This window comes from Pelmatolapia mariae, linkage group LG16_19 (assembly GCF_036321145.2).
Source record: "Pelmatolapia mariae isolate MD_Pm_ZW linkage group LG16_19, Pm_UMD_F_2, whole genome shotgun sequence".
Taxonomy (NCBI): domain Eukaryota; kingdom Metazoa; phylum Chordata; class Actinopteri; order Cichliformes; family Cichlidae; genus Pelmatolapia; species Pelmatolapia mariae.
In genome coordinates, this window is record NC_086241.1 from 39,453,403 (window position 1) to 39,477,776 (window position 24,374).

Here is a 24,374-nt window from a genome sequence, read left to right on the forward strand (position 1 = left end):
ACTGCATTACTTGAGTACGGACGTTAACACAGATCACGTTAAAGAGGGGAAATAACACACAGCATACAATTAATTTACAAAAATGTAATGTCTATGATATGCTGCTTTGCGATGGTGGTGACTCTCAAAGCAGAGCCAGTGAGAACCCAAGAGAATTGATAAGGAATCAAATCAACAAGTGATATTGATAATGGAATCGGAATCACAACATTTTTATCCACCCATCCTTGTGAATGGATAATCAGAACTGAAGAGATTTTCCTTCCAGAGGGCAACATTGCAGACTTTGAGGATACAAATACTTTGGAATCCAAATGGCAAATGGGAACCATGAAGAGGCAGCTAGCAAAGCTGCAGCCAACAAACACCTGCAAAGAGTAAGGCTCGTCCTGTCAGCTGAATGGGAGGAACAAGGTCCAGTTTAAGTTCACCCACAGCTACCCACTCTGGGCCTGCACGGACATGTTTGCTGGGAACTATTTTTTTAATAGAAACATGATAAGTGCTTTGCCTTCAGGACCACTTTTCTTGTGTGTTTTGTCCTCTATGAACCCAAACTTAACAATCCAGGATGGCATGGCATGTAAACGTGTCTAAAATTGTAAAACTTGTATTTGTGACTCGCTAAATAAGCATCACACACAGAGTCTTGACCATAAACATGTTGTAGCAGTGTTTAGTTTTCCTTTGCTTTTCTGATTTTACTACTATAACACAGTCAAAATGGGAATAACATTATTCATGTCCCCAAAAATCTGACTTCTGAGGAAAACAGCATTACAGGAGGCTAATTTCCACTCTGCCACAGCTTTTGTTAATTCAATTCAATTCAATTTTATTTATATAGCACCAAATCACAACAACAGTCGCCTCAAGGTGCTTTATATTGTACAGTATATCCCATAATAATAGATACAGAGAAAAACCCAACAATCAAATGACCCCCTATGAGCAAGCACTTTGGCGACAGTGGGAAGGAAAAACTCCCTTTTAACAGGAAGAAACCTCCAGCAGAACCAGGCTCAGGGAGGGGCGGGGCCATCTGCTGTGATTGATTGGGGTGAGAGAAGGAAGACAGGATAAAGACATGCTGTGGAAGAGAGACAGAGATTAATAACAAGTATGATTCAATGCAGAGAGGTCTGTTAACACATAGTGAGTGAGAAAGGTGACTGGAAAGGAAAAACTCAATGCTTCATGGGAATCCCCCAGCAGTCTCACAGCCGTCTCACAGAAAGGGCAATGCATAGGAACACACAAGAACTGTGCTATTGTCACCAATGCTGTGGTTTACTCCATGTGGTTACTTTGAAGCGGACTGTTAGGTTTCACAAGGAGAAAGCATCCCACATATCATATTATCAGGTGCAAAAGCTTGGTGTGGTTCATGCTATACGGAGTTTGTATGGATGCTTCCAAAAAGTGCTGGAAGCTGTGTCAGCAAATATCTGCAGTGATTTATTAAATAACAATCACACTGAAGAGAAGAGATAAGTTCTACAACAAAAAACAACAGATGAAGAGTCAAAGTAAAAGCTTTGCTACTGTGAGTCTGTCCAGTATGTCCCTGTTAAACTATAAGCTGGATTGGAATTGGATGGTGAATGGATTTTGTGCGTCCATTTTCCCACAGACACAAACACACTTGCTTTGAAATTTTGAACATTTAGAAATTCCCCCATAAAGCTGTGTCAAACATTAGGGCAGAACCAGCCTGGCAAATCCAGGTTGGCTTTCAGAAATGTTGCAACTACAAAAAAGAAGATCATAGTTTGTAGTTTTTAGTTTGTTGTTTTTGGTTGTTAATGTTGTTTTACATTTCATTGTATTTTATAGAGGAAGAATGTTTCCTTCTTTTATATCTTTTAACTCAAACTCTGTAAGCTGTAATTGTAATTTGATTGAGTCTCAGTCAGTTTTATAGGCTTCTTACTGAAAAAGACATTAACCATAGGCCACCATGCCCCACTAAAATAAGCACCAAGCCATGTAGACATTTTTCTTTTTTGAATTGGTCTGTATACGGCCCATAAACTAAAATGAGTATGAAAGGTTTAAGTGCTAAAAAGTGCTAAAAAGTCACTGATTAATATCATCCTCTGTGGCAATGGCACAACACTATACAAAAAATAAAGACAAGCACAACAATTGTGAGTCGTGACACTTGTACAGGAGAGGAAAAGACCCAGCTGTTGGTGCTGAAAAGCCGTCAGGAATTAATTTTCCAGGTAGCTCATTATGACTTAATAGATGGCCACATGGAATATGATAAAACTATACTGGCTAGATATAAGAGGGGTGATGTGCATCCTGCCCAGAGTGGCAGTTAGAAAATCAACTGCCCATTCCAAAAGTGCAAAAATGACATGGACCTGACTGGGGCATTTCACCAGAGTGCACGCAGACTTCTTTTATTTCGGTCCTAGCCGATTATGCAACAAAGCAGTGCCTCTGCATAGTATCCCTGCAAAGAGCGTAGGATGGGCACTGTTTCCGGTCATCTCCTGCGTTGTAATTAAGAAGACACTCTAACTGACCATGGCATATTGTTTATGTCGCACACTGTAAAAGAACTGCACAATTTGCTGGACATCAAGTCTGTTTGGACTAGACTAATTTGTCCTGGGGTAACCTGGAGATAACACGAGGCTTCCCACTCCAGCCACACCTACCAAACCGCCAGCAACACAACAACTGAAAATGCTACGCAGCAGTTTCTTAGCTTCAGTAGTAAGCAATGCAAAAACAGCAAACAAAAGTCTCTAATGTTCCCGAGTCCTTCCTAACATGAAATCAAAGACAAAGAGACAAATCTCTAACCTAAGCTACAAACTAATAAACAACAGAAAAAAGGGTTCAGCAAAAAATTATTTTCATTTCTACTCCTGCTGCAGTCCTCAATATATACAGTGTAATTTTCACAATTACCTATTTACAAAATAATTTAAAACAAACTGGTACACATACTACAAGTACACACAACATAGTCCACACTTCTCACTAATAGTCACACAAATACACTCAAACAAAAATGCTGGCTGTTGGTGTCTCCCTTAAAAGAAATGTTTGATTTATGATCTAGAGAGTGTGTCAGCCATGATGTTTTCTAAGCCTTTCTTATAGCATGTTGATGTTGAAACGCTGCAGTAGTAAGGACCAGCACAAAGGTGGAGGTTCCTGCTCTGCATCCAAGTCAGAAATATGAGTAGATTGAGGTTGGAGAGCAACAAGCAGGGAGCTGAGCTGGAGCCAAGATTCACGTCAAAATGTTGCAATACTAGTAGGTCTCTTTCTCGATTAAGCTATAATGAAGTTGATACTTTTTAAAACTTTTTTGAGAAATAACAAATGGGGTGGTTAAAGTCATGCTCCCTGCAGGAGCACTGCACCAGCTCCCAGAGCACTGTGAAGTAAGGAGCAGCAAGCACAGCAGCGCTGCAGAGGAGAGCTTTGGTCACCTCTTAAACAAACTGACAATGCTCTGTCCACATGAAGCCACCTTGAGGCTGGCAAGACTGGTTAGTTGGGCCAACTACTTCAGAAAAATTCTTACAGAATGACCGGTAACAACCAGCGGTGCAGCTCCCAGTGTGTTTGAGAAGGTGGGAAATCTAATTTTGCCTGCACTTTAGTGGCAACTGGAAGGACCTGAGCTTGTCCTACGTGTTTATGCAGATATGTAACAATGGCTTTCCCAAAGTCCCATTTGGCCATGTTCAGTGGCACAAAGAAAACAGAGAAAAATCCCAACAATCAAATGACCCCCCTATGAGCAAGCACTTTGGCGACAGTAGGAAGAAAAAACTTCCTTTTAACAGGAAGAAACCTCCGGCAGAACCAGGCTCAGGGAGGGGCGGGGCCATCTGCCAGCTCTGTTGCCGACACAGAGGAAACAGGTGAAGATGCTAGACTCATGACATGGAAACCAAACGGCTATGGAACTACAATTTGATAAATAGAGTCATGTGTGTGGTTGGAGTGGGGAGTGGGAGCGCCTCATCTCATCTCCAGGTTAGTCCTAGGCCAAGGAGGAGCCAAACCCAGCAACAACAGACATGATTCTGGATCATAACACACTTGCACTGTAGGCATGAACTTTTCTGAATATCACCTGACAGAGGTGCATGTGCTCTTTTAAAGCATGCTTAGTTCAAGCAGCTGCGTAAATTACATGCTCTATTCCCAATAATGCACACTGGAGGGGAACTGTTTCATGTAAAATACTTGCTGTATGTAGAGATGTATATGGGGATATAGCCCTTATGATGGTCCTGGTGTAGGTGATAATGCTTGATTAGGGCAAAACACAGAGGAGACTCATGGTTAATAGTGCAGGTATTTAATATCAAACCAATTTAATGAGAAGTGTTATCACAACTTTTATTCAACTAAAGCCACACAAATAGCATAGGTAACACAGTTCTTAATAATACATGGATTCATTGATAAAACAAAAATGCTTAACAAATTCTCATTTTGTTTAGTGACTGTTTAGTCTACTTTAGTGTTGTTAAATTTGTAGCCTGTTAAAACTATGAAGGCCCACTACATTTGATACAATTAGCTCTATTTGTACCAAACAGATACATTTCCTTTCAGTTATTTAATATGATGAAACCTGCAGTGGCCTCATCATGTTTCCCAGTTCTCAAACATTCCTTAGCTCATTCATCCAAGTTGCTGACATTGATTAAATGGATTTTTTTCTTTTTGTAATTTTCCATGAAATAACCTTTCATCCTAACACTTTAGTCTTCTGACTCAGATCTGAAGAGTCAGCAAGAGGTGTTCAGCACACTCAGGTGCTTTTAATAGAGCTAGCTGTGAAGAGGAACAATGTGAACTTTTGATTGCAGCTTAGGTTACATTTATGAGGAAATTGGAGCAAACTACTACACTCACACATGTGTGTTGTACACAAAGACAGACATCAGGTTGGTGACAAAAAATCAGGATCGCCTGTTGAGCCAAATGAAGGCAGTAACTTTGAGTACCACACAGAACCATCTGGGGTGATTTCTTGGACAGATGCTTATGTCATCCCTTAAATCTTCCGGTTCTTTTTCCCATTGTGGACTGACAAATCTAACATTCTGTGTTCATGAATACCAAGAACAATATTATTTTAGGGAGATAAGGACTTTTTTTGTTTATTCCGTTTTATTGTTTTAAACTATCGCCAGTCTACTGATCCTTGTCTCTAAGCCTCTAATTTAAATGTCCGATGAAGAGCTTGCATCATTAGACTGTGTTGATCTGGATGAGATAAATGTAAAGTCATTCACTTTAATGTGCTGTGCAAGACAAGAATTGAAGGCACTGATAGCCCTTTTCCATTAGTACCTAATCGGCATAATTTGGCTTAACTTGACTTGGTTTTTAGGGTTTTCCATTGGGTGATAGTATCTGGTACCAGGTACTTTTTAATACCTTTACCCCTAGAGTTCGAAGTGATCTGAGTCGATCCTGAAATGTAATGTAAACATGTGCATGCCACTGATTGGCCAGTCAAAGGCGTCACTCCATGAGTCATGAGAGAGGCTCCTTCACAAAAATCACAACAAAACTATTGAAACCTGGCACTGAGGAAATCGTGCACAAATGACTTCATGGGACTTTTGGTTGTGTTGTGCAATGACCCTACTCACATTCAGTGGCACTCAGTTGCAATGGATAATGACCAAAACTGAGTGAAGTTGACTCAGGTAGATGCTAGTGTAAAAGAACACGCGTGTAAATGCTGAGAGACGGGACCTTGTTATACCCTCATGTGTAAGGCAAAATTTCATCTTGACTTTTGTCATCAAAGAACGAACAGAAGCAACTGGTGACTCACTAACCTGATAAAAATATTTTGTTTAGTTCAAAACTTCTCCAAAGCAAATGCACTCCCACCACTCTCATATTTGTGGATTTTGTGGTATTCACTCAAAATTAAATGCAAAAGGACTGAAATATTTTTTTTTAGAGAAAAGTCTTTAATATCAGTTTCTATCAACAGTAACCTGGACACATGTGAAGGAAATTTATGAAACAGGTTAGGCAACAGTCTTTTCTTTGCAGGCAAGTTATCGAGCGATTTTCTGTCTCCACAGCTTCAGCTGTACCGTGGCTTTATGGACAACAGGGAGACAAAGGTGAGAAAGTCCACAGAGATAACTTAACAAAACCTTTATTTTTAATAATACAATAAAATTAACCAATATAGTTTCAAATACACAAGGTAGATGTAACAAAAATCTCTCAGTGCAAGCATGAGCATTACCTATGGATGAAGTGCTGCAAGAAAATATTTGAATGTCAGTCTTAGGAGCCCCTTATGTTAGGCACATCACACTGGTACTTCTTTGGCCTCCTTTTTGGTTTCAGGGCTGCTTTTAATCCTTCATAACAGGGAAATAACACTTCAACAGGATGCTGCAGACACTTAGGTCCATCATGTCATGATAGCATCACACTGTTGCTGTAGATCTGTCAGTTGCGTGTCAGTGATGTAAATCTCCTGTTTCAGTGCTCTGTTGAACTGACTCTGGAGGCTATTTGAGTACAGTGAGCTCATTGTGTTCAAAGAACCAGTTTGAGATGATGTAAGCTTTGCCACAGGCCATGTAATCCTTCTGGAAACAGCCATAATGGTCAGAAAGGGATGGACATGGTCAGCAACAACACTATGATAGGCTGTGGCATTTGAACAATGCTCTGCTGGTACTAAGGGGCCCAAACAGTGCCAAGAAAACCTCCCTCACATCATAGCTGAACTGTTAATATGAAGCTGCATGGACTCATGTTTTCATGGTATTTATGGCAAACTCTAACTCTACTATCGAAATTTTGCCACCAAAATCAAAGACAGTCATTGGTCTAGGCAACATTTTATTGTCTATTTAGTGAGCGTGTGTGACTTGAAACTTGAGTTTCCTGTTCTTGGCTGACAGGAGTGGCACCTGGTGAGGTCTGCTGCTTTAACCTGCCTGCTTCAAAGTTTGACGTGTTGTGTGTTCAAAGGTACTCTTCTTCATACTTTGGTTGTAACAGGTGATCAGTGAAGTCCTCCTGTCAGGTCAAAGACGTCTGGCCATCAACAAAGTGTTTTTGTCCAGGGAAATACCACTTACTGGATATCTTCTCTTTTTCTGAACATTGTCTGTATATCTTAGAGATGATTGTGTGGAAAAGTTCAAGTAGGTCAGTAGTTTCTGAAATACTCAGATTACCCTGGCACAAACCCTGTTATATTCAAAGTCGCATAAATACACAATGATGTTTGAGCTGTAGTGTGAACAAACCTAACTGCACTGAGGTGCCAGCAGGTGAACAGATGTAACTAAAAAGTAGCCAGTGAGTGTATGATCACTGCAACCTCTCTCTCTCTTACACACACACACACACACACACACACACACACACACACACACACACACACACACACACAGGCAGCTCTGCTGTGAGTGGAGATTAGGCTATCAATGTGAAACTTCAATGACGCTTGTCATCTGATAAGGTTTGTTTTTAATAAATGAGGGATGAGCGGCCAAGCTGAATGCAGCAGTTTAACCCCCTGTAGGCACAGCGCAGTGTGACAGTTGGAATCACAACTCTTTATCACACACACAGTGTCGATGCTCACAAATACCACTATCCTCACATTTGTCATCGCTCAAAAAAGCTCTGAGCTTCATGACTGAGTGGCTGCCAAAAGGTGAATAGGAGCTTGACATGAATAGCATATCAGAAAGTAGCAAATCTAAGCTTGTGGTTTCACAACATATGCAGACCAGAGATGTTTAGTGCATTTTATCATTTGAGTGATTAGCAGTTCTGACCTCACTGGGTTTGAATCTCCTGTTTGGGATTTTGTTGTAACTTTAGAACAAACACATACGTGTGAAACGCGAGCTTTGTGTAACAAAGTTAAATGAACACACAGCAGGTCACATTTGCACATCACATATTGAGCATGTGTAGCTCTCAGACACAGTGTAACTGTTTCCATTGATTATAGTGGAGGTGTGTTTTTGCACAGTGGTCTACATACTGTACAAGGCACACTTAATATTTTGTCCCGATGCAGAGCAAAGCTAATTTTCAAATTAGAGACTAATATATCAGTGACATCTGGCCACGAAGGTTCCAGCACATCAGCCCTCATCAGTGATGTCCCTAATGTTGTAAAATCAGAGTGTGTTTTAAAAAATTGTTTCTATGTTTTTCTCCAAAGGATTAATGATTCTGTAACACACAGCAGGATTGTCTCCTCTTTACTAAAAAAGAAGGAAAACTGATTGACAGATTTTTTCAGTGTTTGGCAGCTCACATATCACAGAGCAGGACTCGGTTACTCTTGTTTGAGCTGATGACACATCTCAATATTACTCAGTGCTCTAAAACCTTTTTTGAACATCTCTGTAATGTCTTTTGTGTTTATTAAGCGCTCACAGATTACCTTTTCTTTCCCCTGGTGTTTAACCTGCTTCTTTTATATATTGTGACCATGAAAACACTTCCCCTTTTCCTTTTTGCGCTCTGCACTGTATAATGATTATTGAGGCCTGCGAGCTGCTGGAATTTAATTTCTCTACATAAATCTCCACAATAGGAGAAGGAAATTAAAGTTGCCATTACTGTCGGCAGTATTATCGTATCCTCATTTAACCTGCCATTCAGGAGGAATGAAACATTTATACTGCAGCCCCTCCTTCCTTTTCAGGCCGTGTGTATCGTCTGTGATCTCAGTGTGTGTGTGTGTGTGGGGGGGGGGGGACGGGGGGGGGGGGGGGGGGGGGGGGGACGAGTGAAGGATCAGTAGAGGGATATTTGAGAAGTTCATATTCCAGCCCACTCTCACTGGCACACTGTGTCCACACCTTTGTAAAAGCCAGTGAGTCTGGAGTAAAACATATATAAACATATGACTATATCCATACGTGGGGTTTTTTTTAAGCATTTTTACTGAAAAGCTACAAGTTTAAATATTTTTGTATTGTTGGACAGGTTCTGTATTTGCAGCCTTTGTATCGCTTTTATTTCTTCATCTGTCATTCCTCTTGGTAATCTCCTCAGCAATCCCCGGTTAGCTAATAAAACACACACACACACACACACACACACACACACACACACACACACAAACAAAAAAGAAAAAAGAAAAAAAGAAAAAATCAATTATGCTGGCCCTGACCAGGAGTGTCTCATTATTTCATAGGCAATAACCTGAATGATAGAGTAATAAAGAGCAATTTATTTGGAGAGGGGGGAGTGAGGGAGGAGGGATGAGCTGAAGATGGATGTGTTCAGATAGAAAGATCTAATTAGCCTCATCTGAGCTGCAGCTAGCTGCTCCGCTCAGGCTAATCCTGGGCTACAGCTAATGACCAGCAATCCACTGCCTCGTCCTGCTCCTCTTCAGGCAGTGCCAGCTTTCTGCAGATGGATGGATGGGACTGACCATGAAACACTAGAATGCCACAGTGTTACAGAGCGTGTTTGGAGTTCAGTCACATCTCTGTGGGGTTTATACACTTTATTTATTAATACAAATATTTTTATTGAGACTGACATTTTGTGTACTGCTGTTTGGATTTACTCCGGGGTGTGGTGACAGAGCAAGCTGCTCCCCCTACCCCACCTCCACACACACACACACACACACACACACACACACACACACACACACACACACACACCACACACACACACACACACCACACACACACAAACATCTGCCTGTTTAACAACTGTGCAATTATTTAAAAGTAAAAATAATTATACTACAGACATTTTTTCCCATCAATGATGAATAGATGAGGTCATTTTATACTAGTATAAGTTTATACTACTATTAAAATATAAACTTTATAGTAATTTAATATCAGGCTTCATGTTTTATAAATCATATGTTGTTATAGGCAATCATGTGAAAATCATAAAACAAGCAAACAAAACCCTTTATACACGAGCTCAAAAATACAGGGCTAAATGTAGATTTTTAAATGTTAAATTTGAATACATTTTAAATGATTAATAACAACAAATTATATAAAAATATTAATAAAAATTGAAGGTCATGCTTTAGCAACGAGCTGATTAAACTGCATTCATTCAGCCAAATACTTTCTCACAGATGCTAATCAGAAAGTGCTGTGTGCGCCTGCACCTGTTCAGCAGGACATCATCAGAGCTGCCATCCCATCTAAATCATGGTCAGGACTTTCTTTGTTAATGTACTGAACCTGTTATAAACAACTTTTTCCAATTCCATCATCTCTACATCACTCATCGGTCAAACTGGTTGGAAAGATGAGACTAATCTTCTGCAATGATAACTCACAGAGGCTTGTTTACCTGTCGCCATGTTTCCACATATATTGAATACCGTAACTGATCTTAAAGCAGTGAACGCAGAGCCAGCGTAGGCTTGCCTCACATGCTGGTCTCCCATCAGTTTAACCTGAAAGACCAGATGTTTATTCACAATACAGATGTGCAAACCACCAGGAAAAAAAGCTGCTGGCCTCTCTTGACCAGCTGAGCTCATTGCAGATAGACCTGTCCATAAAATGGACACAGCTACAGTTTCCTATGAACACAAAACAAGCTCAGGTTGTTCAGCGATAACAACCAAATGTGGCCTCAAGTTAATGTAAAGGGTGGATGCAAACAGTCAAGAAGCATTATGGCAGAGTCTGAGATGAAAGGAGAGATTGCTTTACTTTGGTGTGTTTTCACTGATGTCTATTTTTAGATTTGTACAGACAAGCCCTGTATGCCTTCCTTATCCTGAAAAGTATGCCACTGGGATGTCTTTAGTATTTTCCTAGAAAGCGTGAGAGACGCTTTCTGAAGGTTGGGTTTTTAATTAGGAATTTGTTGCAAAAACAGTCAATCAGACATTTACATTTCAAAAGTTTAGCATGCAATGTAAAAGAAGGAAGCAGGCAAAGGATAAGGAGAGCCTCATCTGTCAGTTTAACATGAGAACTGAAAACATACTGAAAAAACATCCATAAGTGATTTATTACCAAAACATGACATTGTTGCTCAGTGTCATCGCCATCATTTTCTACGTGTTAATCAGTACGTGTTGATGAAATTTATTTCCTGTTTTTATTTGAATAAAAACCTGACCATTTCTTCTTTTTTGTTTACATTCTTTTCAATAATGTAATATTATTATTATTAGTAGTAGTATTATTTAGTACACAACAGTGGCTTTACATTGACCTTGTATAATCTTATGTTGTTGTCAGTAATTGACTAATATAAAAAAATCAATAATAGACAAACTACAGGAGATTACACACCACACAATTTTATTTTTCAATTATTAACAATTAAAATAAAATTGTTCTGTATTAGCTGGGCTGAAAATCACATTTATTCAGCTTCACTCTATATTTCCTGCTGATAGCCACGCCCACCCACAGTGACTCTGCCCTGCACTTTAACATCTGCTGGATTAAGTTTAAGATAATATTGTAATGCTCACAAAATTACATTCTGAAAAAGACACGACATGATTGATTATTCTGAGAAAAATAATGTAATGTGAAGATGTTTAAAAACACATTACTTAATATCTAAAATAACTTCATTTAGTGTATACTGTGTAAATATAACTATATTTAGTATATGTAATACTCTTCCTATAGGGTGCATTTATTTTTATTCATGAGTGCAAATAAATAAAGAGCATGGACACATCAAATCACCAGCTTTAGTGTTGACTTGCCGTATCCACTCTGTTCATTTCCACACTGGTTTCACAATGTAAAATTCACAGTGAAAAAACATAAACATGCTCAGTTGGCATGAGTACAAATGTAATTAATATCAGTGATTTATTAACAACACATAAAAAGACAGATAACAAATGAATGTCAACCTGATGTGAGAGGAAGATGAAAACAGGAGAGAAGAAATAAAGAGGCCTTTGGACTGCTGCCATCCAAACATCTGCATCTCTTCCTGTGTGACCTTTCTGTCATTTCTGGGCAGTGGCGGTTCACTGACCCCTCTCGCTCTCTCATTTTTTATTACCCTCACACCTCCTCCCTGCCTTCTTTGTCACTTCCTTCCACAATTCTCTTCTTATTTTTGGAGCTAATGACTCAACTTCTTTTGTTTTAAATTAAGCGCTCCAGCACACTGTTGTGGATTTTTGAACAGGAAGAAAATATGAAAACGTGCGACCACTGCTGTTATGTCTTTTCTTGCTGCAGCTGTTTTATTCTGAAACATTTTGCCTATTTCTGTCTCTGTGTGTTGCAACACCTTCCCTTTCTCCTCCTGTTAGCCTGATATCCAGTCATTTACCGCAGATTGTGGCACTATTGCTAATTCGACTCCTTTCAAATGCTAATACCTGCATTCTCACCACAGTAACCACTAACTCCTCTTTTACTGTTCAACATCCTCATCACAATGAAGGGAAGAGTTTGCCTACAACTCTCTCTGGCATTATGTGCTTGCCTGCAAGTCCACCTTTCAGTGTGTCTGGATGTGCTACTGAATGACAACACACCACAAGGGGGAGTTGAGAGGTAGAGATTTGAGACTTTCAAAAATAAAAAAAAACATCAAAGAGGAGTAAAAAGAAGGAAGGAAGCAAAGAAAGTGAAGGGGACAGAAAAGAAATGAAAGGAAGAGAGGTAAGAGGTGGATGAGTCTGTAGGAAATGAGAAAGAGAGGAACAGAGAGGCAAGGAAGGATGAGTTAAGTAAAGGAGAACATAGGAGAGTTAAACAGATAGCAAAGAAGGAGAACTAACATCCACCAGGCTGCACACCAACCGATTAGGGTTAAGCTGCATTATAGCCAGTTACGGCAAGTCGTTACCTTTGAAACCAGCTGTTTTACATGCAGTTAGCATTACACTTCTACTGCTCTAAGATTTCCTTTGGGATAGAATAGAATAGAATAGAATAGCCCTTTATTGTCATTGTTCATGTACAACAAAATTGTAGGTGTTTTGCACCAGCCGTCCCAGAATAAAATATACAAATTAGACATCAGTGATCTAATAAATTTTTATTTTTAAGAGGTTAAATGTCTTTAAAAAAATAATAGAATGTGGTTTGAAAATGTGATGTGATGATTTCAGTTTACAGTCACAGAAGAACTCAATCTAAAGACACTTTGGTGAATTCCATGAACTTCCAGTGTTTGGGGAAAGCCCAGTTAGGATTTTCCAGAATGATCTTCTTTTACATGATAATAATGATGTTGACAAGAATGGCTTCATATACTGGTTATTGAAAATTAATTCAATTATTGTCAGTTATTTTACCCGTTGTATGAGTCAGGGTTAATTTTAACATCAAATTGTCATTTAGTTGCAGACTTTTGAATAAATCAGTTTTAGTAATAATTGAAGCATCTCAGTTATTTTGGTTTTAGTCAAATTTGAGTTGATTAATGATCCTGATATTGTAGTAGACTAAATCTAAAGATGATTCAGTTGATGAATATAGAAAGTGTAAAAGTTTGTTGTGTTGTGTGAGAATTGCTCCACACATGTGTCCACTCTTCTCTTTGTTACATTTTGTTACGTTTTCGTGACAAACATGGAGCTGGCTGAACGACCCTAACTTGTGATTTCTCAGCAGCAAAACAAACAACCTTCCTGTACAAGGAGATGACTTCTGATTGGATCACTTCCTAACTCACCCCGCCTTTCTACACAACTTCATCATTTCTGATTGGATATCGTCAGAACATTTTCATCTTATTTTACTTCTTGCTGAAAGGATCAGTGCATGTCATCACAGTGTTTTTTTCAACATGCATGAGTTTTTATTTGGCTATCAGATTATTTTTGTTAGAAAAAATGATCGTTGATGAAAACAAAAGTAAGAGTGGTGTGACTGACCCTGACTGATCATTGTTCTTAGGTTTTAAGAAGAAAAGAAAACAAAGAGCTCTGTCCCGTCATCCTAACCCAAGCTTTGAGTAAAACAAATGTTTTTTCATGCTTTTTCATTAACATTATTAGTTTCTTTCTCCCCACAATCAAATTACATTTTACATGAAACACTGTGAAAAAGTATTTCCCCCTCTTCCTCATTACTTTGTATTTGTTGCATCATAATTTAATGGTTCTTCAAATCATAAAACTATCCTTAATATAGACAAAGGCAACCCAAGGAGATGTCACACATGTCACAATTGAAAAAAAGAGATGCGATACAAGTGTTTAACATCTACATTCTGTAGACTAAGAAGACAAAAGTCATGTGTAATACTAACACAGCATTTCATTAAAAAGTAGAGCATTGGTGGCTGTGTGAAGGTCTGAGGTACCAGAACAGCACCGGAACAACTTTCTGTAACTAATGTAACAGTAAATGTTACTTTCTACCCGGAAATCCTGAAGGAGAATATCCTCCTGAGAACTGAGGAAAACAGAATCTACCCACTGAACTTTTTGTTTGTGATTTCCTGCCACCAAAATGCATGAGATAGCAATGGAAAGCCCAGGATGTCCTCTATTTAATACATCAGCTCAAAATATAGACAAAAACAAATGTCCATTACAGAGGACATAAATGAATAGCCTGGTTCTCAGGAGGATATTCAGTCATTAAGCACACTTCAGTTATGCAACAGGACCAATAAGTCCACCACTGAAGAGCTAAAAAAACACAAAACAACTAAACAAGTATTTGAAGTGGTCTCGTCAAAGTCTGGGCTCAAGTCATACTGAGATAACCTTAAACAGGCTTTTTGCAGTTGCAAGCAAAACATGATTAAACTCTTACCTATATAAATGAGTCTATCTAATATGTGTGTGTATGTGTGTGTATGTGTGTGTCAGCCTCTGCTTGCACTTTGTTTCACCTCTCAGCTCCCCAGCTAGACAATGTAACCTTTCCACTAGACAGAAGGCCAGCACGTACACAACTGAAACTATGTGTGTAATATAGCAAATACATGAGTAAAAATAATAAAAAGAACAGAATACAAATGTATTGTAAGCATGTGCAATCCTTCAATAACTCAGGTCATTCTCACAGTAGATTGGCTAATCATTAACGCTAGCCAAAAGTTTATAACCCTCAAGAGACGACTTCTTGAGTCACAACTCCTTTAAAGGCACAAATGCAATGTGTATAAAATAATCATAGGTGCACCTGCAATGACAAACTATCATATGATTATACTGGCACCTGTAAATAAAGTAAATAAAGTAAATAAAAGTGAACTTGAAATTAATGCAAACTTTAAGGTAATATCAATAAATGCATCAATGCAAATGCTTGTTAAATGATTATGATGCGATAACAATAACCAAATAATGAAACTGAAAATAGTAAAATGAACTGATAAAAATGTCAGGAAAAATAACGTCTCTTTTCTTCACAATACTCAAAATCTTTGTCCAATATTAAAATTTGCTTAATGATCTAAACTACTTCAGTGATGAATATGCAGACCACTAACAAATTACTTTTACTGTTCATGTACAACCCTTTGGTCTTATGTCAGGAAGGGCATCTGGCTAATCTGTGGACCCACTGTGAGTAGTGTAAATAGTACCAACAGGGTCTTGTTTAAAAATGTAAAAGAGTGATATTGTTTTGCTGGTGAAACCTTGTGACTGCTACATTATTTTTGTACCCACAGTTGTTCTGCCACAGAAGCAGAACTGGGACAAAGGGCTGTTCAGCTCAGTTTGGTCAGATCTGCACAGTACTGGGTTGTGGGCTTAATCCAAAAAATGTCCCCTTTAACATAGAGAGGATTAAGTACAATCAGAGGGTACATACTGTGAGGAGTAGACTGTGTGGTCATGCTTTCTCCTCTACAGTATACTGCCATCTTTCATATTCATACATTCCAGATGTGTTAACATACTAAATTTCCAACAGTCAAAAGAAATTGCAAATTTCACACCTAGAAGTTAATTGTATCTGCAGTCTATAGCACTGATGTTAGCACTTAGCATCACCCCCCCACCCCGAGGACACTCTGTTGCTCCCTGCCACTATCACCCCATCACAGTGGATTAAGTGCTAACTAACCCTCCTTTAATTAACTCATGATTAGGTATTAATATCTGGCATGGGTTCCAGGCTTGCAGTTGTTGCCTTAATAAGTGGATTAGCATTAGCCTCTCGCTGTTCCCTCCCTCCCTCTCATGCTCGCTCTCTCTCTCTATAGATATTTATCCTCCACTCTGTTTTCACCCTCCTACAGTTATCCCTCTTGGCTTTCATTGGTGACTGTTCAAAAGCAGAGTGATCCTCCCAACAAGTTTGTTTCTATGATCAGAGACTATAAACTGCTATGATGAACAATTTCCTGCAGAAAGAGCTGCATACAATGCAGTGCACAAACCTGATATAGTCAGAACACAGTGTAGATCCAGTACCATCAACAGCTACTCATTTAAAAGGCAAATCTGTGTCTCCTACTAAACTTATGCTCTTACACATCTTTTGTATTGCATTGCAAGCAGCACATCTTAGCTTATTATAAACATGACAAAAAGAAATGAATTTGAATTCTAGTTGCAGAGATTTTCTTAAATCAGACAGTTTGTTGTGTGAATGTTGCTAAAGCTTTGCTTTGCTTCGCTGACTTACATTCATGCATTGTTTTTATTCACGAGGAAGACTTTTCATTAAATACTAATTAAGAAGAAGCCGGCCACTACAGGAAAGTGATTTTTGATAATATTCTCTGACTCATGAGCTTTAGTGCTGTGAAAAATGTTTTAAAACGGTATTTATCCCCTTTCTGATTTCTTGGCTTCATATACTGGTTATTAAAAATTTATTTTGTGTGTGTGTGTGTGTGTTTTGGGGGGGGGGGGGCATATTTGTAATAGTTACACTTACAAAAAAGCATTTCAACATTAGAAAAAGATGATTTCATTTCTTAAGGGAAAAAAGCTGCCTAAACTCTAAACCAACCTGATCCTCTGCGCATTTGTCCCTGTGGACAAAATCCAAAGAGCAAGTTGTCATCTAGACCCTACGACATCTATTAGATAACATTTCACACACATTACCACAACTTTGGCTACTAAAATTTGTCAATCACAAAAAACAGAAAACATGCAAATAGTAAAAACTTCAAAAAACTTTTCTAAAATCAACAAATAACCAACAAGGATTTGTGTAATAAATGATTTATCTGGTGATTTTACTTGAGTACTTGACCCTGAGACTGACTCTGCCGATTATCAGACGCACATGTCATCAGTCGGGGCCAAACAAAGCTCAGACGTAATTGCAGATATTTATCACGTTTGGTTCCAAAATTCAGTGATATACGAGAGATGTCCAGTCAAGACGAGTAGGAGAAACATGGTGATGACCACAAAGGGCACAAGGTGTCAAATAAAAACAAACAAACAAACTAGAGACGTGCAAAGCAGCCGGTATTTGTATCTGTATTTGTTGAGGAGGGGAAAGTATTTGTATTTGTATTTGTATTCCAGTAAAATTCAAAATAGGAGTAAAAATCCAGGTTTTTTTGCGTTACACTTCTAACAAACGTTATAGTGTAAGTATTCTTTAATTATATCCATTATAATAATTATGGATATGCAATATTGGTTGATGTTTTTCCATAAATCCAGCAATAAACATGTAACAAGGTCATTGTCATTGAAAAGAAAATAACATAACAGCCATTTGCTGTTGTTGTTTATGTTATTGCCAGATGGCTCAGCAGCAGCAACACTCTTCTATTTGGTTCCCCAAATCCATGTGGTTAGTTTCAGCTAAGTTAATAAGTGACAACTACACAAGCACTGTTTTAACCTTTTTAACCGAACATTAACAGGGCTCGCAAAATCGCTAGCCCGACGTCCCGGGGCTAGCGAGTTTTCCAGTCGGGCTACCAGAATCTATCCCTGCCCTGCCCGTCGGGCTATCATAGAAAGGAAAAATATATGTCAATGCTTTTGCATTCTTTCGGAAATGTAGCTGGGTAAATATGTCATTGGCATCGGTGAACCACTGTCAATATGTGACTAGGGCTGCTCAATTAATCGAATTTTAATCTAAATTACGATCTGGGCTTTCAACGATCATTAAAAATGACTGAGCCGATTATTAGCACCTCCCTCGTGCTTTACTCTCGCGCTGCTCCGTGTGGCAAATCGAGCGCACCTCTCTGCGTTTCAAACACGCGTCACAACAATTAAGAGGAGCTAACAGACGGAAGCTCGGAAAGCTAAGCAGAAGTTATTTGGAGAGGAGAGTGACTGCTGTTGGTTGAAAAGAGAGGTAAAAAACCCTTCAGTGGTGTAGAAACATTATGGGTTCGTAGAGTCAGACGTGGATCAAGTAGACATAGTGTGTAAACTTTGGTGTCTTAGCTGCACCACAGAGCGACATGGCAAAGTTCACTAAACATAGATGTTTACATTTTTTAACACATTTACATTTTATTTTTTATATTGCGCACAAGATAAGAAGTTGCAACGCGTGTTTGCGTCCATAAGATTTTCTGGAGGAGGACAGACATTTGTTTAGAACTGTTAAAGATGTTGAAGAAGCTCCTTTAAGCAATTACTTTGGCGTTCCTCCACCTCCAAAGAAATGTCAGATGGAGTCCGAACCACAAAAGAAGCGCGTATTCTAGGAAAAGTGGTTGCAGGAGGTGAGCTGGCTTTAAACAAATGATGAACGCACAGAGATGTGGTGCAGAATGTGCCATGAAAATCCCACTCTAGCGGACAAAAACAGTGCCTTTTATATGGACGCAAACGCGCGTTGCAACTTCTTATCTGGTGCGGGTCTTTTATTTTGACAGCGAATGCGCACATGCGGACCACTTATGTGCACTCGTGTAAATAACATAATGTTCTGCCGGGTGTGTTGTTGGTTTCCCTCGATTTCTGAGTCCTTTGTTACTGGGACCAGTAATTTTAAGAAAGGCCCCCATTAGAACCCATGACAAATGCAAGAAATGGATTATTGCTCAGTCTGCAAATAACATACTAAAAATCAATCCTGAAAAATCTGTTTAGAACAGCCTACTATGTTGCAAAGATTGAACTACCACTGGCAAAATTTAGCAGCCTTTGCAAACTTCAAAAAGCAAATGGCCTAGATCTTGGTTCCACTTGCCTCTTACCTGTGATTTCAGTGGAAATTTCAAATTCAGGATCTGACACAGACTGATTCCTGTTGTACAGTTCTTACAAGTTCATAGAAATTTCTGTTCAATTACATCCAAGTATTTGAGTTGATGATTGTAATTTTTATACAATATTGTAATTTGTGTTTCAACAATTTTTTAATTAATGTTTTGTTTCCGTTACAATGTATAATATTGTAAAGGAAACAAAATAGGAAACAAAACATAAAAAAAATTGCTCCCTTTTTTATTCGGGCTACTTAAATTTATTTTGGGCTACCAAAAACTGAAGAGTCCCTGCCCGAAGGGCTACCAGGGATTTTGAAATTTTGCGAGCCCTGATTAACGTAACTCTGTCAACAGCCTATTGTCTAAATTACCGAGCTATAGTGATGGGATTTCCGGCCCTTTTTAGAGAACTGGCTCTTTCGGCTCGGCTCACTAAAAAGAGCTCTTTCGGCTCCCAACCTGCTCTTCAGGTTGTTTTGTTGTTTTAATTAATTTATTATTAACAATAATATAAAATTATGCACAAAAGGAATTACTAATGTAAAAAAAAATTGGTTTTATTTATATATGTTTATATATAAATATATGTGGTGGACCCTGGAGACAAAGCACGTACAAACTCCAAAACACATTTCTAGCATTAACTGAACTTCCAAAACAGAGCTACCTAGATCACTTAAATTACACAATTGAAAGCATATGTGTATTGTTTGTGTATTTATACACAAGCACTCATATATATTCAAATAACTTAAAAAAAATGTTCATTTACCTGTTACTACCACACACCAAATCCGGTCGTTGGTACTTCCTGGCTTGTGTAGCCACTAGGTAACAAAAGCTCAACACTGCGCCTAGCATCCTGGAGGACCTCTGTTGTGTTTTGTACGTGTTTTGGAGTTTTTACGTGTTTTGGAGTTTGTACGTGCTTCAGAGTTCGTACGTGTTTTGAAGTTTGTACGTGCTTTGTCTCTAGGGGCCACCGCCCCTCCCCCCTCTGCCCAGCACAAAGCACAAGGCTCGCATGCGGAGTGAAGCGGAAAAAAAGTGCGAGAGAGAGGGTGAGAGAAAGAAGAAAAAAAACCCCCACGGCTCGCGATAAGGAGCCGGCTCGTGTCGTTCACCTCAAAGATCCGGCTCTAAGAGCCATTTCGTTTGCGACCGACACATCACTAATTCCAACGGGATGTTCTGGGAGATACCTCAGGAGAGCCATCCTAACAGTTTCACCCTGTGGGACCAATCCATGGTCTAATGTCTCTAAAAAATGGTGAACATCTTCCTGATTCCACTCTTCAGATGACCTGCTGAAGCTGATGTGCAAAGATGAGATTGCAGAGCACATAATCTGTCTGGACAAGACAGAAAGGATGATCTTGAACATGAGAAGAAAACTCACCAAGATGTTTGTACCACAGCTTGTAGTCATCACAATGACTACCAGTGGTAAATGGACTGGTTCTTATATAGTGATTTTCTACTCTGAGCACTCAAAGTGATTTCATTTGCCTTCATTACAAAGTCATACCTGTAGGTCGTATAAAACATTGTTATGATGCATTTGTGGGGAAAAGAAAGTTGGAAACAAATATGTTTATGTTATGTTTATTTTTATTGAAAGCTTTATCTGTTACACTGTTGTCTCTGGTGAACAGTGAGCAGCGTGTGCAGATGTCTCGACAGATATGGTTCAGGTGTATTTGCAACAGTGACGTTCGGGACAGTATTTCTTCTGGAACTGATTATAGATCAACGAGCACAACACTCTTAACAAGACCAAGGTTCTTTGGACACTTGAAAGACACAAAGTGGCAACTGTAGTCTGAGAAAAACATGTTAATATTTACCAGGTGTTAATAAGGATTTACAGGCAAGAGAAATACATTTTCCAGCATATTAAAGCAAGCCACCTGCATCACTTAGCAGGTCCTAAGAGTAGCTTTCAGGGAGCAAACTCCAATTTAATGAGAATGTGTCTGAAAAAGGCACTTCCAGCCAGCATCACAGCAGACCACAACAAAGTCTGCATGTTTATTCAAGTATTTACAGCCGGCCTGAAGCAGCAAATAAAGCTCTTTATATGTGACCTGATGGCAAAGGTTCAAATGAATGCAGTGTGAGGAGAATGTAGAGTAAGAAATAACTGAATTGGTCCAACTGTTTGTGATTATTTAATTTAAGCATTGTCTTAAAAACAAATTGCAAATCTATCCTCTGAGAAGGAATGTAGGCACTGTTTGTGAAAGGGAAGCAAAAGGTGGATTCAGACGTTCTGATCACAAGTAGAATACTTTATTAATGCCAGAGGAAATGATGCGGTCACAGGTACTCCAAGACAGTAAGAACAATAACCAACTAGATAGCGAAAATTTCAGAAGAAATTTTAAGTGTGCCTATGCCGCTGGTAATCAGTGTAGTTTGCCATTCATACAGCTACAGAGAGCAAAACTCAGCAGAGCAGCCATTCTCCACCATGAACTATGGTAAAAACAAACACCGCTCGCGCCTCACAGATGACAGCTTACAGTTTTGGGTAAAGATGAAGTGACTTCGTACAGCCCCGATTTGCAGACGCTGTGCACATAGTTTCATGAGCAGAAGTCCCATTGTACCACGGCAGACCCGACAATGTTTGCATGAACACGCTTTGAAGCATTACGTTATGGACCACTTTTCACACATGGTTGGTGTACCCACACAGCCGGCTGTAGCTTTTCAACTCACAGCCCGACACACACCCAAAAAACAGCCGAGAGAGCACAGACTACGCCAGAGAGGTGTGATTGCAGATGCCGCTCAGGTGGGTCCACCTCCCCTGCAGCGGCACTGCAGACCACGCCCCGCCACACACATCAATCACGTAAAATAAATATTTATGCACTTTTGCATTCACTTTTTGTTTTTTGTCATTTATACACAGTGTTCTGAATGATTAACAATGGTCTACAGCCAATCTTGTGTATTATTATACAAACTTTGGTTGTAAGATGCCCTACCTGGCCCCCTGGCAAAAGCTTTGCTAGATCCGCCCCTGCACAGTTACCAGCTGTCAGCTAAATAAAAAAGGAGCTTGGTGTTTATTTCTCTCAGAAACAGTTCATAACTTCCCTTCAACTCATTCATGTCACCTAAAAAAAAGGTAAACCTGTTTCTCCATCACCAGTTCAGCTCTGATGATTCAGTAAGGTCATCTCCTGGTTTCGACCAGCCGCTTCTACAGCTGTGGCTCCAGCAAACATCAGCTGATACTAGAAATTAAAATCAAATGAATTCTAACAACAGCTGATCAAGCTTAAACGTGCTGCTGTTGTTTAGCGCGATAAACAAACAAGAGAGAAAAGCCGATCATTGATCAGTTTCATGACTGAAGTTTGAACAGGCGAGAGAATGACAGGGGAGGCTGTCATAAAGTTCAACATCAGTAATTTAGCGCGCACACAGCTGTATAGAAACTCCATCGTGCTAGCTAGCACGCAGTACGAGTTATTATAACTGATTGTAAAAAGTCAGCACAACGAAAATAAACTACACCTAAACTCGGTTTATATCTGACCCAAATAGAGTGCAGTTCATAACTTCTTACCTGAAATTCAGTTCACCTCACGCTCCGACCGGCAGCCTGCTTCTCCTGCCTTCGGTTTCCCTGATCCACGATCTACCACCGGTCGATCGGCGGTTGCCTCGCCGCCTCGTATGTCTCGTTCCCCGCATGTCTTTGTAACACACACCGGTGGATAGCTGCCCTCGGTTGTAGCTCCGCGTCAGCGACTACCAAACAACTCAGTTAATTTTTTCACATCGACCAGCATCTGGACAATCCACCGCCTTTCACTGTTTGTACCGTTACTAAAAAAAAACCCCTCATCGGCTCATAAAAACGAAAAATAAGTCCAGCTATGACCCTGAGTCAAAAAGACAGCCAGCTCAAGTTAGCTAGCTAGCTGTCTAGCTCTTTGCAGGCACCGAAAACATCAGAGCTAATATGGGATGTCTTGGTAACACAAGCAGATATTTGAAGTTTACATCTGGCCAATCCACCACCTTTCACTGTTTATACCGTTACTAAAATGAATAAATAAATAAATCATCGGTCCATATAAACAAAAAATAAGTCCAGCTGTGACCACGAGATATTGCGAAGGACCGGGGGTGAAACGATAGTAAGCCGCCCTCACTGTCATCCAGGCCGGCTGTAGCTTGTTAGCAAAGCCGCGCTAGCTAGCTAGCCAGCTAGCCTCAGGCAGAAACGACATCGTCAGAACACTGTTGTTAATATGGGATGTTTTGACAAAACGAGCAGATATTTGAAGTTTACACAACTACATTCTCGCCTGAAAATATCTTAAAAGTTTATTTTGTGACCTAGAAACAGTATTAAGAGGAAAATAAAAACTAAGTGATGGCCGCCATTGTTTGACTCGGCAGAGGCGTGCTATGAATTGTGGGATATTGAGTTTTCCACCAAGCATTACCGTAACTTTTGAATGATTTGCGCAACCTTAAAAATTCCAATGGCTCCTGAAAGCAGCGACGCTGTGCGCACCGTTGATATTGTCATCATTACGGTAATCCAAATAAGGGTAGACAGGCCGTACTACTCCCGGCATACCACTAGAGAGAGCCAACACACCACAAATGAAGTTTGAAATTTGTATCAGTGGGACCAAAAGATGGAGCCAACACACCACAAATGAAGTCTGTTTCTATGGCGCCAAAAGAAGAATCTTTCTAAATTTGCACTAAAATATTAATATTTAAAAAACTATAAAAGTCATAAACACCAAAAGTGTATACCATACTAATCCAGCTCCAGCCGCACAAAATGATCTAACATATGTAACCCTATTGTCAAAACTGTTTGGCAGAGAAGCGCGGGAAAATTTTCACTAAAATATTAATATTTAAAAAACTATGATAGTCATAAACACCAAAGGTCATAGCACACCATTCCTGATCCAGCCGCACAAAATGAGGTAACATATATGAAGCTTGTCTCAAAACTGCGAGGTGAGATTCGCTGCAAAATTTCAGGCGGAAACTGAAGAATAACTAGAAAAATTTGCATTTCCTGCGAAAATGCTGTGTGGATGCCTTAACGCTGAAGCTGCCTGCTGAAAAGCTGAAAACGATGAAAAGTTGCATCGTGGTGAAAAGAAAGCTCTGCCCTGAGCAGGATTCGAACCTGGCTCTCTTGGGCTAAAGGCAGCTACTCATCTCACTGACCCAAACTTATTCTCAAAAAGAAGAGGTGGAGAGACGGACAATTCTGCTGA